The sequence below is a fragment of the Ornithorhynchus anatinus genome, chromosome X1 (assembly GCF_004115215.2).
Source record: "Ornithorhynchus anatinus isolate Pmale09 chromosome X1, mOrnAna1.pri.v4, whole genome shotgun sequence".
Taxonomy (NCBI): domain Eukaryota; kingdom Metazoa; phylum Chordata; class Mammalia; order Monotremata; family Ornithorhynchidae; genus Ornithorhynchus; species Ornithorhynchus anatinus.
The window spans coordinates 39,538,958-39,557,360 of record NC_041749.1 but is presented as its reverse complement, the minus strand read 5'-3'; positions in this window follow the sequence as shown (position 1 = coordinate 39,557,360).

The window sequence follows — 18,403 nt, the reverse complement described above, 5'->3', positions numbered from 1 at the left end:
TGATCCTAAGTGGCAGGTTCCTGCTGAAGGTCGAGGTTTTCTCACGTAGCTCCCGCTGTCAGCTAAATAATAATAATAATAAATAATGATGGTATTTGTTAAGCGCTTACTATGTGTCAAGCACTGTTCTAAGAACTGGGGTAGATACAAGCTACTCGGGTTAGACACAGTCCCTGCTCCACATGGGGCTCACAGTCTTAATCCCAATTTTACGGATGAATAATAATAATAATGTTGGTATTTGTTAAGCGCTTACTATGTGCCGAGCACTGTTCTAAGCGCTGGGGTAGACATAGGGGAATCAGGTTGTCCCACGTGGGGCTCACAGTCTTAATCCCCATTTTACAGATGAGGGAACTGAGGCACAGAGAAGTTAAGTGACTTGCCCACAGTCACACAGCCGACAAGTGGCAGAGCTGGGATTCGAACTCATGAGTAACCTGATGAAGTAACTGAGGCACAGAGAAATTAAGCGATTTGCCCAAGGTCACACAGCGGACAAGTGGCGGAGTTGGAATTAGAACACAGGTCCTTCTGACTCCCAGGCCCATGCTCTATCCACTAGATCATGCTACTAACCACGTCAGCTGAGTTTTATGTCAGGAGCGTGATCAATCAATCAGTCAGTCAATTGTATTTATTGACAGTTTACTGTGTGCAGGGAACTATACTAAGCGTTTGGGAAAGTACAACACAACAATATAACAGACGCATTCCCTACACACAACAAGCTTCCTGTCTAGAGGGATCCAGGATTATCGCAGCACCCCAGCCTTGGGGGGGAAAGGGAGACCCCCAGATATGGGGTCCCCACAGCTGTGGCCTCTGAAAGGGATTCTTTCTTGCTGAGGAGTGATAGAATTTGTTAAAGGCTTGTTTCATGCCCAGTACTGGTGTAGACATGAGACAATCAGGTCAGATGCAATCCCTGTCCCACATGGGACTCACAATCTGAGTAGTAGGGAGAACAGAATCCCCATTTTAAAGATGAGGAAACTGAGGCTCAGAGAAGTGAAGTGACTTGCCCAAGAACATACAGAAGATAAGTGGCAGAGCAAGGATTGGAACCCAGGTTTTCCACCAAGCTCTTCCACTAAGCCATGAAGCTTTTCCGGTCTGTGATTTGGCTGATTCCCCAGCCTCGGGGGCTGCAGTCCTCTCAGGCTAACCTGAGCAGGTTAAGTAATAATAATAATAATAATAGTGGTGTTTGTTGAGCTCTTGCTTATGTGCCAGGTACTGTACTAAGTGCTGAAGTGGTTACAAGCAAATCGAGTTGGACACAGTCCCTGTCCCACTTAGGGCTCACAGTCTTAATCCCCATTTTACAGATGAGGTAAATGAGGCATAGAGAAGTGAAGTGATTTGCCCAAGGTCACACAACACACAGTCCTAAAAAGACTGTTTATCCTCTGGTGGATTGTTAGCCCCACGTGGGTAGGGCCTGGGCCTGACCTGAAGCAGCATAGCCTAGTGGGAAAAACCCTTTAACTGGGTGTTAGAGGACCTGGGTTCTAATCTCATCTGTAAAATAGGGGTTAAGCACTACTCCCTCTTACTTTGACTGAGCACCCCATGTGGGACAGGGACTGTGTCCAATCTGATTAACTTGTATCTATCCCAGCACTTAGCGTAGTGTTTGGCACATAGTAAGAGCTTAATATGTACCATAGTAATTATTATTGTTATTACCCCAGTATTTAATATAGTACTTGGCACAGAGTAAGCATTAAACAAATGTTATCAGTATTATTATCATCATCATTACTATAAGGAGGAGAAGGAGAAGAAGGAGGAGGAGGAAGATGAGGGAGGGGGAAAAAAGGAGAAGAAAGAGGAGGGGGAAGGGAAGGAGAAGAAGGGGGTAGAAGGAGGAGGAGGAGGTAGAGAGAGTGGGAAGGAGGAAGAAAAGGAGGATTATGGAGGGGAGAGGAGGAAGAGGAGAAAAAGGGTGAAGGGAAAGACCCAATCTGAGAGAGAGAAAGGGCAACAGTACCCCAACTGAAGGCAGCCCCAGGTGGGCCAAGCCAAAAGTGATTGGGAGATGTGATTCTAAACGAGATTGTTTCTAAACTGGGTAAAATTGCCTGAGAGCTGTCTCTCTGGAGGGCGCTTCCCTGTAAGGACAGCTCTGTTTGATTTTCTCTGGACTGCCTCTGGTCTCCTTTATTTTCCCCTCCTGCCCTTCCTTCCTGTTTGGCTCTTTGAAAGTGCTATTCCTTCTCCTCCCCGGTGGTTACCTGCTGGGATGGTAACAGGAACACTTCCTTTCCTGGGGCTCTCTCGATGAATTGTTTCTAGTCACTCTTCCTCTCTTCCCCCTCCTCTCCTTCTCAGTGACAGCACTTTCCCCGGGTGTTTTAGAGACTCTCAGTGAATTCTTGCTGGTTTTGCTAACTGGTCCTGGAAGTGTCTGAGGTGATTGCAGAAACAGACTGGGAAGGTACTGAGGTTTTCCAAGCTGAAGGGACTGCTCAGGGTCTGGATGATCCAGAGTCAGGGGTTGAGAGGTTCAGCTCAGGTATCGAAAGCCCACAAACAGGGTCCCAGTGTTCCAGTTCTAATAATAATAACGATAATTGTAATACTAAAAATGGTATTTGTTAAGCACTTACGATGTGGCAGACACTGTACTAAGCGCTGCGGTGGCTACAAGCAAATCAGGTTGGACACCGTCCCTGTCCTTCAGGGGGCTCACAGTCTTAATCCCTTCTGGATCCTCCAGTTTTAGGGGTCTGATTGCCGGGGTCCCCTCTCTGAATTGAGTTTTCCAGATTCAGTGATCTGGATGTTCCAGAGACAGGGTCCCAGGGCAATTTTTTGCTGGTTTTGCTAACTGGTCCTGGGACCATCTGAGTTGATTGCAGAAACTGTACCAAGTCGTTGGGTGAATATAAGAGTGGTGGTAGAACTGATCCCTGCCCTCAAGGAGTTTATAATCTAGTAGGGAAGATACTCACTAAAATCAGTTGCAGATAGGGAGAAGTAACAGAGTCAAAGAGATGTAGTAAGAGCTGAAGTTTCCCAAGATGAGGGACCACTTGGGATCTGGATGACCCAGTCAGGGGTTTGGAGGCTCAGAAACTGAATGCCGAGAAACAAGATCCCAGTGTTCCAGCTCTGGTTCTGGATGCTCCAGATCCAGGGATCAGAACACGCCAGAAACAGGTTCCCATTGTTCCAGCTCTGGATCAGGATGCTCCCGGCTCTGAGAGGATTGATCGAGCAATCAATCATTGCAGAGCACTGTGTACTAAGTGCTTGGGAGAGTACTACACAGGTAGGAAGGACACGGACCCTTCCTGTTCCCTGGCTGGGAGTTGGGGCACCTGAATCGACAGGCTGCAGTGGCTTGAGACCCTTCGTCAATGAGGATGGGCAGGGAATGTGACTGATTACTGTTATATAATACTCTCCCAGGCACTTAGTACAGTGCTCGATACACAGTAAGTGCTCAATAAATACAAATGATTGAGTGAGGATTGAGCAGGTGAGGCCAGTCGAGAGAGCCCAGGGTTCCCGCCCAGGTCCCCCCAGCCTACCAGGCTCTCAGAGTTTGATCGGGAATTGAGGGGGTTCCTGGACCTACCAACTCTGTTATATTGTATTGTCCCAAGTGTTTAGTACAGTGCTCCTCATGCAGTAAGTGCTCAATAAATGCCACTGATTGATTCACTGCCCTACCCCATCCCAGCTGTGACACTACCCCTCCCACCCCCCACCCCCCGCCCCGGGCCTTGGTGACCACCCCCATCCCCTTCTGTTCAAACCTCTCAAATAAGGCAGAGAGTGAATCCCCACCACCGACCACCTCCCCAAGTGATAAAGACAGTTTTCATTTCCCACCTGGGTATTATCTTCCACTGCTTAGTACAGGACTCTGTACACAGTAAGTTTTTTTTTTTAATGGTATTTGTTAAGCGCTTACTATGAGCTATGCATTTCATTAAGCGCTGAGATAGATACAAGCTAATCAGGTTGGATGCAGTCCCTGGCCCACATGGGGCTCACAGTCTGAATTCCCATTTTATAGTTAAGGTAACTGAGGTACTGAGAAGTAAGTGATTTGCCCAAGGTCACACAACAGAAACTTTCTGACTCCCAAGCCTGTGGTCTTAATAAATACTATTAATAATGTACCACTAGTTCTAATGGACTCAAGGATTCAGGGCCCCAGAATTTCCAGCTCTGGGTCCTGGGAACTCTGGCCAAATCTCATCTCTTGTTCCTGTTTCCCCCATTTCTGAGTCATCTATGCACTTGACTCCTCCCTTCCTAAGCACTTAGGTACTCACCCTAGCCCAGACTCCCAAAGCCTTTAGGTACATATCTTTAAACTCTGTTGCTTCCCCCTACCTGTAATTTAGCTTAATGTTCATTCATTCATTCAACTGTATTTATTGAGTGCTTATCTTGTGCAGAGCTAAGTGCTTGGCAGAGTACAGTACAACAGTAAACAGACACATTCCCAGCCCACAATGAGCTTACAGTCTAGACAGGGGAAACAGACATTAATATAACTAAATACGTTACAGATATGTACATAAGTGCTGTGGGGCTGGGAGGGGGGATGAAAAAAGGGAGCAATTCAGGGCGGCACAGAAGGGAGTGGGAGAAGAGGAAAGGCGGAGCTTAGTCAGTGAAGGCCTCTTGGAGGAGATGTACCCGCAATAAGGCTTGGAAGCGGGAGAGAGTCATTGTCTGTCTGATTTGAGGAGAGAGGGCGATCCAGGTCGGAGGTGGGACAAGGGTGAGTGATCGGTCATGAGCTAGAAGAGATCGAAACGAAGTGTGCAGGCTGGGTTGAAGTAAGAGGGTATGTCTTCCCCTACTAGATATCAAACTCCTTGAGAGCAGGGATCCTATCTAGTCACTCTATTGTTTGCTTTCAAGCCCTTAATTCAGCACTCTGCACATAGCAAGCCCGCAATAAATGCCAATCATTCATATTTTTTGAGCACTTACTGTGTACAGAGCACCACACTGAACACTTGGGAGAGCACAATAAATTCCCGGCTCCTCCACGTCTGCTGTGTGACCTTGGGCAAGTCACTTTGTTCCTCTGGGCCTCAGTTACCTCATCTGTAAATTGAGGATTTAGAGTGTGAGCCCTATGTGGGACAGGGACTGTGTCCAACCTGAGTGACTAACTTGTATCTCCCCAGTGCTTAGAACAGTGCTTGGCACATAGGAAGCGCTTAACAAGTACCATAATTATTATCTAGAGCTTAGTATAGTGCACTGCACACAGTATGTGCTCAATAAATACGATTGAATGAATGAATGAACAATAAAGCAGACCGATTGATTGATTGTTTAGTACTCTCACCTCCACTAGGAATACTTTTTGTCTTTCTGACTTCTCCATTAGGTTGTAATAATAACGATAATGACTGTGGTATTCGTTAAGTGCTTTCTCTATGCTAAGCACTCTACTCAACTCTGCGGGAGATACAGGATAATCACATCAGGTACAATACCTTTCCCACATGGGGTTCACAGACTAAGAAGAAGGGAGAACAGATATTGAATCTCCATATTACAGTTGAGGAAACTGAGATGCAGAAAAGTTAAGTGACTTGCCCAAGGTCACAAAACAGTCGAGTGTTAGAGCAGGTATTGGAACCCAGGACTTCTGACTTCCAGGCCTATTTTTTTTCTCTCAACATAAACAGGCTGGAAGGGGCCAGCCTGTGCTTAAGGCCCTCCTGCTCAGCTCCAAGACCCCTGAGGGAGAGGGCAGGAAGTACTACACTTTATTTACTAGCATAATTGCCTCCTCTCTCTCCCTCCCCTCATTGATTTTTGAGGAGGAAATGAAGGATTATTTTTGTAAGCAGTGATAGCGGAGTAGGGAGTAGAGAAGGATCAAAACACACTACTAATGCTGCAGCTTCAGGCTCACGCTGGGTAGGGAGTTTCTTATTTGAAACAACATGTATATGCGGGCTGGAGAAAGCAGGAAAAGCAGTGTACATGGGGGAAAGAAAAGGGCCAGGTCAGAACAAGTCCTCCCTGCACAGTCAGGTTCTAGTGAAGCTGCAAACTCTGGGCTGGGAAGAGAAGGATAGGGAGTTTCCTCATGAAGCATTTGGGAGAGAATAATAGAAGCAGCAGAGTCTAGTGGAAAGAGTACGTGTCTGGGAGTCCAAGGACCTGGGTTCTAATCTTGAATCTGCCTTGTTTCTGCTGTGTGACCTTGGGCAAGTCACTTCACTTCTCCACGCCTCATTTATCTCACCTGTAAAATGGGAATTCAATCCTACTCTCTCCTAATTAGACTGCGAGCCTCATGTGGGACAGGGGCTGTCTCCAATCTGATTTGTTTGTACCTACCCCAGTGCTTAGAACAGTACATAGTTAGCGCTTAACAAGTACCTTAGCTATTAAGGAAAGACATGCAATCTCAAGTCTCCCTCTTCCCTCCTTTCCATGTCCTTTTTTCTTCTCCTTTTCTTCTGTTCTCCTTCAGTCAATGGTATTTGTTGAGCCCTTACCAGGCACTTGGGAAATGATAATAATATAGTATAAGAAAGTACAGTTTAAGAGAGTTAGTAGATGTGATCCCTGCCCACAAAGAACTTGCAGTCTACAGGGAGAGAAAGAAATAAAATTAGGTCAGAGATGGGGGAAAAAGAGTTTATGTTTATGTAAGTGTTAGGGGTCTGGGGTGAGTATCAAAGTCCTCAAGGAGGTACACAGCCAAGTTCATAGTTGATGGAGAGGGGAGAATGAATAGGGGAAATAAAGGGGTTAGTCTGGGAAAACCTCCTGGAAGAGATGTGATTTTTGGAGGGTTTTGAAAGTGGGGAGAGTGGTCAACTGTCAATTGTGAATGTGGAAGGAGTTCCAGGCCTGAGGATGTGGGCGAGCGAGTTGACAGTGGGATAGATAAGATTAAGGTATAGAGGGTTGGTTGGTATTAGAGAAGCAGAGTGAGCGTGTTTGCTGTAGTAGGAGATCAGTGAGGTTATGTAGGGAGAAAGCTGATGGAGTGCCTTAAAGCCGATGGCGAGGAGTTTCTGTTTGATGTGGAGATAGATGTGGAGGTTTGATGCGGAGGTGGATAAGGATTAAGGTGATATGAACTGAACAGTTTTTCAGAAAAACCATCTGGGCTACTGAGTAAGTATGGACTGGAGAGGGGAGAGACAAGAGGCAGGGAGGTTAGAGAGGAAGCTGAGGCAGTAATCAAGGTGAGAAATGAGTGCTTGAATCAGCAGGTTTGCAATTTGGAGGCAAGGGCAGATTCTAGAGATGTTGTGAAGGTAGACCTGACAAGATTTCATGACAGATTTAAAGGGTAGGTGGAATGAGAGAGATGAGTCAAGGGTCAAAACAGAAGTGTGCTTTGGCGGTGGTCCATGGCTGTGGGTTGGTAGTTTGAGATCAGTGGAGCGAGGGAATTGAGTTCAGTTGAGAGGGCGGTGTTGAAAGTATAGATTTTTGTCTCGAGAGAAACAAGGTTGGATATGGCAACCAGGTAGGGCATGATGCATTTAGAAAATTGGATGAGGAGTGAGAGGAAATGGGCAGTGACAAGACTGTCGAGAACCTTCACGTGGATGTGGGATCAATCAACCAACCAGTCAAGTAATCATTCAGAGCAGCATGCAATCAGTGTGCAATCAGAAACGGAATGCAGAAGCAGCATGGCCGGATGGATAGAGCATGGGCCTGGGAGTCAGAAGGACCTGGGTTCTAATCCCAGCTTCATCACTTTTCTGCTGTGTGACTGAGGCAAGTCATTTCATTTCTCTGGGCTTCAGTTACCTCTTCTGTAAAATGGAGATTAAGAGTTTGAGCCCCATGTGGGATGGGCACTGTGTCCAACCTGACTACTTTGTAACTACCCCGTGCTTAGAACAGTGCTTGACACATAGTAAGCTCTTAACAAGTATTATTATAATTATAATTAATGCTGTGGGACTGAGGTGGGTGGAGCAATTTAGGGTGATGCAGAAGGGAATGGGAATAAAGGACATGAAGGTTTAATCATGGGCTTGGGTAGGGTAACCCAGTTGTTTTCCCCAAGATCTGGATCTCAGGATCGTCAGTGCAGCCCTCAGCACCAGTCTGCCCACCCCCTGCCCTCAGCATCGGGGTGTCCGCCCTGCTGTCCGCCTCCCATTTTCTCATAGGGTTAGGGGATTGAGGGGGGAGGTGGTGACTTGTTTCCATTTTCCTGCTTGGGACCAAGCGGCTGGGAGAGCAGGAAGTTCTGCAATCAGAGGAATGTTCCTCCTCCAGTTCTCTGGCTGCTGGGACATTAGGGCATTACTGCATTGGAATAAATCTCTGCTCCGCCTTGTCTCTCTCATGGCCCTGCCCAGAGGTAGCAGGTGTCAGGGACCCTGTGGCTGCCCAGTGAAAAAGTCCACCCTTAACCAGCTGGAGTCATCCTTTGGGGTCCAGGAAATCTGGGTTAGAGGCAGAGGGTGGGGGCATGGTGCAGTTGGGCTCCAAGGAGGGTGAGAGTGAAGGCCTCGCTGTTCCCAGGGGGATGGGAGAGGGTGGCACTTGGGCAGCCCTCATTCCTCACCAGAGAACACAGCAAAAGTGTACCAACCAGGGCTGTAGCAAGGAGGAGAGAAGCGGGGGTCCTGTTATCTGATCACAAACTCCTCACTTGCCTTCTCTCCCACACACCTCCTCCCCATAAATCTGTACTGTTCCACCATAAAAACTGCCAATTTTTTGACCCCATCCTATTTGCTAGGTGCTGAATGGGTCACCAACACTGACTGAGAGGTGTGGGTGCTTCTTCCTGAGGTGTTTAACCGTCTACTTACTGGTCTACCTGGAAGAGCGGCAAGGGGATGGTCAAGATGACCTTTTGAGGCCCCATCCAACCCAGTACTTCTCTGACCCTAGGAGAAGAGCCTCAGCCTCCATGCCACCACGGAGCTGGGAGCCCATCTGGCATTTTCTTCAAGTGGTATTTGTTAAGTGCTTACTCTGTGCCAGGCAATTTACTAAGTGCTGGGGCAGATACAAGCTAATCAGGTTGGACACAGTCACATCCCACTTGGGGCTCCCAGTCTTAATCCCCATTTTACAGATGAGGGAACTGAGAAGTGAAGTGACTTGCCCGAGGTCACAAAGCAGACAAGTGGCAGAGCCAGGATTAGAACCCAGGTCCTTCTGAGTCCCAGGCCTGTGTTCTATCCTAGGCAATACTGCTTCTCAAACAGTTGGAAGCCCCTAGACAAACCATACAGAACCTTCACTCTGGAAACAGCAATATTGGATTTGGAAGAGTCCTTCCGTCTACCCCCCCTAGAATTAATTTACCTGGAGATAGAAGGACTCTAACCTGGCTCTGCCATTTGCCTGCTGTGTGACCTTGGACAAGTCACTTAATGTGACCTTGGACAAGTCACTTAACTTCTCTGTGCTTCAGTTTCCTCTACTGAAAAATGGAGATTAAAAATCTGTTCTTCCTCCTACTTAGACTGAGTGCCCCATGTGGGACAGAGACAGTATTGGGTCTGATTAAACTTGTATCTACTCCAGAGCTTAGAACGGTGCTTGACTCAGAGTAAGCACTTAACAAATACCATTAAAAAAAGACTCAACTTCTCTGAGCCTTGGTTTCCTCACTTGTAAAATGGGGATTCAATACTTATCCTCCCTCCCCCTAAGACTGTGAGTCCCATGTAGGACAGGGACTGTGTCCAATCTGATTGTATGGTATCTACCCTAGTGCTTACTGTGTAGTAAGCACCTAACAAATATCATAGTAATAATAATATTATATTACTATGATATAATATATAACACCATATTAGAGTATTATTATAATTAGCAGGACAATAAGTAAACCCTATTTACTGAACAGCTCCCCTCCCGATCTTAGAAGCCCTCCACACTATTTCTCCAGCCCCTGAAAGGGTTGATGGGGTAAGGGTCAGATTTCTGAACCCCTCCTCCCCCGCCCATATGTTTTCCCATGACCTCCTCTTCTCCTCCCCCACCCCCCTAGCTCTTCAAAGGCAACCTTGAAGTCTTTTAACATTCCTTGTGGGATGCAGCAGCAGCGGTGGTTCAGGCCTCAGTTTCCCCAGCTGTGGGGTGGGGTCGGCCTCCCTTCTCATGGCGGAAGATTAGCTTTTGGTCTCCCCAAAACACTGAGGCCTTGGGGCGGTAGTCCCAAGTGATGATAAATCACCGTCTGGGTGACCTCCATCATCATTAGAGTCGCATCTGGACCCCTCCACCGCTCTACCCAAGGGGACAGGGCCCTCATTAGTGTATGCTGGATTAAGCCTGCAGAGGAAGAGAAACAAAAGGAGTAATATGCTTTGATTCCAGCCTCCCCATGCTTTCCACCCAAGGACTCCAGAATGCTTTGTCAGCGTTAATTAATCCTGCTGCCTCCCGGGGACCCACTGATTTATTGTGTTGGGAAAATCAGCTCTGAGAAGGCCTTCCTTGATGCCACTTCCCCAGGCCCTGGAACCAGGTAAATGAAGACCTGAGCCTTGGGTCCCAGGAGTCCCGCTGCCCCAGCCCCTGCCCTTGCCCCCAACCCCAGCTCCCGAATTTCCTCTTTCCCTTTCTCCTGGCTGCCTGCCTTCAGGTCATGCCTGCGGTCTGCGGGACAAAGGGCTCCGGAGGAAGGCTCCTCTGGTGACTGCTTCCAAGCCTGCCTTGTGGATGGAGAAAGTGAGGGGGAAAAAAACCAACCCATACAATGTTTTAAGCAAGAGGGAAACCAGAGAGAGGTGAGGCGTGCCCCAGCTGGCCACAGGCATTGAGGTATCAGGTAAACTCAGTCTGAACAGGGCAGGGCAGCGGGAGAGAGGGCAGAGCAAAGACAGAGCAGGGATAGTGGATAGAGCATTGGCTCTGGAGTCAGAAGGTCATGGGTTCTGATCCTGGCTCCGCCACTTGATTGCTGTGCAGTCTTGGACAAGGCACTTCACTTCTCTGTGCCTCAAGTACCTCATCAATATATTGAGGATGAAGACTGTGAGCCCTATACAAGGTAGGGTCTCTGTCCAACCCGATTTGCTTGTATCCACCTCAGAGCTTAGTATAGTGCCTGGCACCTAGTAAGCTCTTAACAAATACTTCAATTATTATTATTATCATTAGATGTGGGCATATGGGCTGAATTAGAACTCTGACTGGGGTTTACCTTAGTGCCTCTCCCCACCGCCCCTCTCATCCCTCAGAAGTAACAGGAAGAGCCCAGATTTTGGAAGAGAAGAACGAAAAGGGGGCATTGGTTCCCTTCCTCTCTCCGTTGGACTGCCTCTTGTCTTTTCTCCTGATCCCTTCTTATTGACAAACAGAGTAACCTCCCTCCCGTGACTGGCGGTAGCTTGTCAGAATTGCCTTTCAGCTCCACTTCCTGTGGAGGCTGCAGTTCAGACAAAGTAGCAAGATCATCAAAGAGAGGGATCTTGAATAAAAAACTGTTTTATGACATGTCTTCAAAGTGTCTTTTTAAAAGTTCAAAGGCCTTGGAGAAAGGAGAGGCGCTAAATCAAAGGATGGTGGAGAAGGAGAAAAATTTGAACCCTCAAAGGAATTTCAGGTCTTTTATGGTATATTTTCTGAAACACTTTTAATGTGAAACACAGCGTTGTTTGCAGTGCATAAGGTCTCACAGGCTGTACCTGTCCAGGGCCAAACCCACACTCTTTCCAAAAAAATAAAAAAATGCACCAGCGTCTTAACACCGCCACTATGTATGGTTCCTTTTTCAGTCCAGAGAAGAGGGGATGGGCAACAGTCTATTTTTTCATTAATATTATGACTTCAGTTGGAAGCCACTTCTGTAAGCCTGGATAAACGTGTTGGACTTTTGACAGTGAGATCATGGCTTTATGCACCTCTCTTGAATAGTCCTGGAATCAGCATGATTGACACCTGCTTCCTCAGGGTGCTGGATGACGCCTGCCCTGAGGATGGAACTGGGGTGAAGGGGCAGACCTGGTGGAAAAACCTGTCATTCAAGTGGTGGGCATTTCTCTCCCCATCTTCAAAGCCTACTAAAATCATACCTCCTCCAATAAGTCTTCCTTGACTAACCCCTCTCTTCTGTGTCATCTATGCACTTTCATCTCTATGCCTAAGCACTTGAATACTCACCCCACCTCCACCTGTTGCTTCCCCTACCTGTAATTTATTTTAATACCTGTTTCCTCTAATAGACTGTAAGCTCCTTGTGGACAGGGATCTTGTCTACCAATTCTATTGTATTAGACTCTCCCCAGCCCTTAGTATAGTACTGTGCATGTAGTACGTGCACAATAAAAATAATTGATTGACACAGAACAGGCGCTGAAGTGGGATGTGCACCTGTGTGATTTTGGGTAAGTCACTTAATAATAATAATAATAATAATGATAATAGTGGAATCTTTTAAGCTCTTACTGTGTACCAGGCACTATACCAAGTTCTGGCGTGCATACAAGCAAATCAGGTTGGCTACACAGTCCATATCCCACATAGGGCTCACAGTCTTAATCCCCATTTTACAGATGAGGTAACTGAGGCACAGAGAAATGAAGTGACTTTGCCCAAGGACACACAGCAGACAAGTGGCAGAGTTAGAATTAGAACCCACACCTTCTGATTCCCAGTCCAGTGCTCTATCCACTATGCGAAGCAGCTTCTCAAGTGCTTAATAAATACCGTAAAAAAAAGTTCAGGCTGTGAATCCAAGGACACCACCCCTTATACGCACAACATTCCATTAACAAGCTGGTGTTTGGGGCTGGTGTGTTGGATTTACCCTATGGGAGGTTCCGAATTGAAACAGATTTTCTGCAAAGAAATCATTCCCCACCAAGAGAATCCCCTTAAGGAGTTGGCTAGGTCTAGCCTGCCCAAGGGAAATGGCAGACAGCATGGTCTTAGCTGATGTGCAGGAATCAAACTGGGCTCTTCTCTAGGGAATTTCTCATTTGTAGCGCCTGGTCCTTGCTCACTCTGAGTTGGTTCCATCTCAATTGCATTAAAAAAAATGGTATTTGTTAAGCACTTAATATGTGCCGGGACCTGTACTAACCACTGGGGTGGATGCAAGCTAATCAGATTGGACACAGTCCATGTTTCACGTGGGACTCACAGCCTTAATCCCCATTTTACAGATAAGGGAAATGAAACACAGAGAAGTTGAATGCAATTCATTCGATTGTATTTATAGAGCACTTACTGTGTATAAAGCACTGTACTAAGGGCTTAGCACTGGACTAATTCCAGAATGTCTCCATGTCCCCTCTTCCCCCTGCCTCCCACTGCCTCTACCGCCCACCCCCCCAGGGTTCAGATTTCAGGTCACCCCAGCCCCTTAAACAGTGGGAGGTTGAGGGGTGGGTGCTGTTGTCAGGAAGGCCAAGAACCTCTATTCTGCCCAAAGGCCTCAGCCTCTGTTCCTTCTCCATCTGGCTGTTTTCACAAAGAAGGCAGTGAAATTCCCCAAAAGGAGCTGTGGTCAAGGCCCGACTGTGGGTACCTTGCAGAGAGTGCCAGGGCAGCTTTCACAACCACAAATGATGTGTCTTGGGCTGGGGACATCCTTCGAGAGCTCTCTCCCGCAGGGTACTGGCCACTAACAATTCCTTGGGGCCACTGGTCTGGGCCTGCTTCCGGGACAGGCTGCCACTCTCTGACTCACCCATCCCACTTCCTTGGCCACCCGAAGCTCCCCGGTGATGGCCCACCCGCACACTCAATGGCCTGGTGGATAGAGCATGGGCCTGGAAGTCAGAAGGATCTGGGTTCTCATCCCAGTTCCTCCACATGTCTGCTGTGTGACCTTGGGCAAGTCACTTTGCTTCTCTGTGCCACAGTTATCTGTCAAATGAGGATTAAGATTGTGAGCTCTATATGGGACAGGGACTGTGTCCAACTTGATTTACTCGTATTCTCCCCAATGATGGTACAAATAGCAACATTATTATTACCAACTCTACTGTACCGTACACTCCCCAGTGCTTAGTACAGTGCCTGGCACATGGTAAGCACTTAACAAATGCCACAATTATTATTATTATTTGTTGAGCGCTGTACTAAGCACTTGGGAGAGTACGGTGCAGTTGAATTGGTAATTATAACGTTTGTATCTGTTAACGGTGTACTATGTGCCAAGCACTGTTCTAAGTGCTGGGGTAGACATAACCTTATCATGATATCCCCACGTGAGGTTCACAGTCTTCATCTCCATTTTACAGATGAGGTAACTGAGGCACTGAGAAGTTATGTGACTTGCTCCAGGTCACACAGCTGACAAGTGGCAGAGCCAGGATTAGAACCCATGACCTCCCTGCCCACAATGAGTTTATAGCCTAGAGGGAGGCCCAAACAGAGACCGGTCATGTCCAGGTTAAGTCCTGAGAACCAGTGATGATCAATCTCTCTTTCATCTGCTCCTTGTCCATTCATTCATTTATTCAATAGTATTTATTGAGTGCTTACTATGTGCAGAACACTGTACTAAGCGCTTGGAATGTACAAATTGTCCAGAGGGTTGTGGGATTGGAGTACAGAGACCAGAGACTGATAGAGGAGCACAGATGCCAACACCTACTAGGTGTTTTCCCAGGCCCAGAAATGGACAGCTCCTGCCCCACTCCACCACCTCCTGTTAGAAGTTCTGGAGATAAATTTTCACACGTCCCACAAAGATGGGTCTGGCTGGGGCAAACCTGCTGGGCTTCTCCACTCTGCTCCTCACCCCTTGAAATTCCTGGCTTAATACCTTCAGCTTCCCAGTCACACCATCCCCTTTGTGGTATTTAGGCACTTGCCTGTTCATTTGCTAGATTTAATTTGTAATTGATGTCCTTGTCTCCCCTGTGTTTATTATCCCAGTCCCCCTGGGGACATTTCCAAAATATGCCCAGGGATGGCTACGTTGGTCTCTGCCCAGCTGCTTCTTGCTGAGCAATTTGAGGAGGCAGAACTCTGGGGAGCCCAGAGAGAAGTCTAGGAGCAAATGTGGGAGAAATATAATAATAGTAATAATAATAAAATTGTTAAATGCTTACTATGTGTCAAACACTGAACTAAGCATTGTGTAGGTACAAGATAATCAGGTCCCACATGGGGCTCACAATCACTGTCCCACATGGAGTTTACAATATAAGTAGAAGGGCTAACAGGAATTGAATTACCATTCTGCAGATGAGGGAACTGAGGTACAGAGAAGTTAAGGGACTTGCTCAAGGTCACACAGCTGATAAATGGCAGAATTGGGATTAAAACCCAGGTCCTCTGACTCCCAGGCCTGCACTCTTTCCACTAGGCCACACTGCTTTTCAAGAAGGAAAGAGAAATCATCCCCCACTTCAGCCATTGCACCTAGCAGCCACAGAAACACAAAAGCATTGGCCTTGTGGAAAGAGCAAGGGCCTGGGAATCAGATGGACCTGCGTTCTAATCCCAGTTCCTCCACTTATCAGCTATGTGACCTTGAGCAAGTCACTTAACTTCTCTGTACCTCAGTTCCCTCATCTGCAAAATGGACAATAAGAATTTGAACCACATGTGTGACAGGGACTGTCCAACCTGATTATCTTGTATCCATCTCAACACTTAGTACAGTGCCTGGCACATAGTAAGCACTTAACAAATGCCATAAGAAAAAAAAAAAGATTGGGAATCTCTTTCCGCTTGTCCTGGCAGGTGTAACTCAGCTATCTGCTCAGTGAACAGCCTGGTGTGGGCATTATAGAGAGGGGGTGGGATTAAGGGTCGGGTGTGGCAAAGGGAGGTTTGAGGGTCGGTGAGGGGGAAGAGATGCAGAGCCCCCTGATTTGATGGGTGGACAGTTTTCTGTCAGAACGAGACCAGCGGGGAAAGGCAGCCAGAGTCCAATTAGGGATTAGGTTGTGGGAATTTTGACTCACAGGGATGGCGCTGAGAAATATTTTTGCAGCAATTCAGATGCCAAGGGACGACAGGGTGTGATGTCATCTTTAGGGATTGGGGGGATGGTCGATGGATTTTTGGAATGAAGAACTGGAAAAAGGAAACTGGATCATCTGGCCAGGTTTTGCAGGAATACCACTGAGCTGGCCAAGGCTCCACATGGACCCAGATGACTCAGAGGTGAATGGCAGCCCGAGAAGACCCAGCTACATGGCTGGTGGTGGTAAACTTTGTCCATGGAGTGAGATTCTGGATTTGGGGTAAGGATGGGGAAGCATAATAATAATAATAATAATGATTATTATATTATATATATAAGGGGCCAAGGACTCTTTTAAGGGCTGGGTTAGATACAAGGTAATCAGGTTGTCCCACATGGGGTGCACAGTCTTAATCCCCATTTTACAGATGAGGTAACTGAGGCACAGGGAGATTAAGTGATTGGCCCAAGGTCACATAGCAGACAAGAGGCAGAGCCGGGATTAGAACCCACATTCTCACTGCTTTTGCCTTACACAGAGACAGCATAGGCAGTGGACACGATAGAGGCAAGGAGATGCTGGACTCTTAAGACCACCAATTAATTAATTACTTGAGGTATTCATTCAATGCTTACTGAGTGCCAAGATGCAAGATAGTCAGATCGGACACTATCCTTGTTCCACACAGGGCTCCTACTTGAAACAGTATGGGGAATGGGTATTTTCTTTCCATTTTACAGAGGAGAAAACCAAGGCACAGAGAGATTAAGTGCCCAAGGACATTCAGCAGGCCAGTGGTAGAGTAGAGACTAGAACCTGTGTTTCCTGATTCCAAATCTATGCTCTTTCTCACTAGGCCACGCGACTGGTAGACCATCTGTCCTGCAGCAGAGAAATGGCTACTCACATATGGGGCCTAGCTCCATCAATTCATCAATTGTATTTATTGAGTGTTTTCTGTGGGCAGAGCACTGTACTACACGTTTAGGAGAGTACAATAAAACAATGTAACAAACACATTCCCTGCCTACATTGAGCTTACAGTCTAGAGGGGGAGATAGTAATATAAATAAATAAATTACAGCTATGTACATAAATGTTATTAAGATGAGGGGTGTGAATAAAGGCAGCAAATCAGGGCACAGAAGGGAGTGGAAAAATAGGAAATGAGGGTGTAGTCAGGTAAGGCCTCTTGGAGGTGTGCCTTCAATAAGGCTTTGAAACTAGGGAAAGTAATTGCCTGTCCAGTATGAAGAGGGAGGGTGTTCCAGGCCAGAGACAGGATGTGAGCGAGAGGTTAGCAGCGAGATAGATGGAATCGAGGTACAGTGAGTAGATTGGCATTAGAGGAGCAAAGTGTATGGACTGGTTTGTAGTAGGAGAGTAGCGAGGAGAGATAGGAGGGGGCAAAGTAATTTAATGTTTTAAAACCCATTGTCAGGAGTTTCTGTTCTGCTATAAATGTGGCTCTTAAGAACATGTAAGAACCGGGGGGCGGGGAGGAGAGGACCTTCAAATATAAGCATATTAGAGATGGACAGTGGTGAAAAAACAACTGTGTGTAACTTGAGTGGGAGGGAAGAAGCCATTTTCTCCAAATGCTCCAAGTCCCAATGGAAGGAGTCAGTCAGTCAGTCAGTCAATTGTATTTATTGAGCGCTTACTGTGTAATATTGTGAGAGAGTAAAATATAACAACATAACAAACACAGTTCCTTCCCACAGTGAGCTTACAGTCTAGAGGGGGAGACATTAATATAAATAAATAAAATTACAGATATCTACATAAGTGCTGTGGGGCTGGGAGGTGGGGGATGAATAAAGGGAGAAAGTCAAGGTGAGGCAAAAGGGAGGGGGAAAAGAGGAAATGTGGGCTTAGGGAAGACTTCTTGGAGGAGATGTGCCTTCAATAAAGCTTTGAAGTTAGGGAGAGTAATTGTCCTATATGAAGAGGGAGGGCGTTCCAGGCCAGGGGCAGACATGGGCGAGAAGTCGGTGGTGAGGAAAAGAGATTAAGGTATAGTGAGAAGGTGAGCATTAGAGGAGTGAAGTGTGTGGGCTGGGTTGTAGGAGAGTAGCCAGGTGAGGTAGGAGGGGGCAAGGTGATTGAATGCTTTAAAGCCAATGGTGAGGAGTTTCTGTTTGATGCAGAGGTGGATGGGCAACCAATGGAAGTTCTTGAAGAGAGGGGAAACATGGACTGAGTGTTTTTGTAGAAAAATGATCTGGACAGCAGAGTGAAGTAATAATAATAATAATAATGTTGGTATTTGTTAAGCGCTTACTATGGGCAGAGCACTGTTCTAAGCACTGGGGTAGATACAGGCTAATCGGGTTGTCCCACATGGGGCTCACAGTTAATCCCCATTTTACAGATGAGGTCACTGAGGCACAGAGAAGTTAAGTGACTTGCCCAAGGTCACACAGCTGACATGTGGCAGAGCTGGGATTCGAACCCATGACCAACTCCCAAGCCCGGGGTCTTTCCCCTGAGGTAGGGACTGGAGTGGGGAGAGACAAGAGACAGGGAGGTTA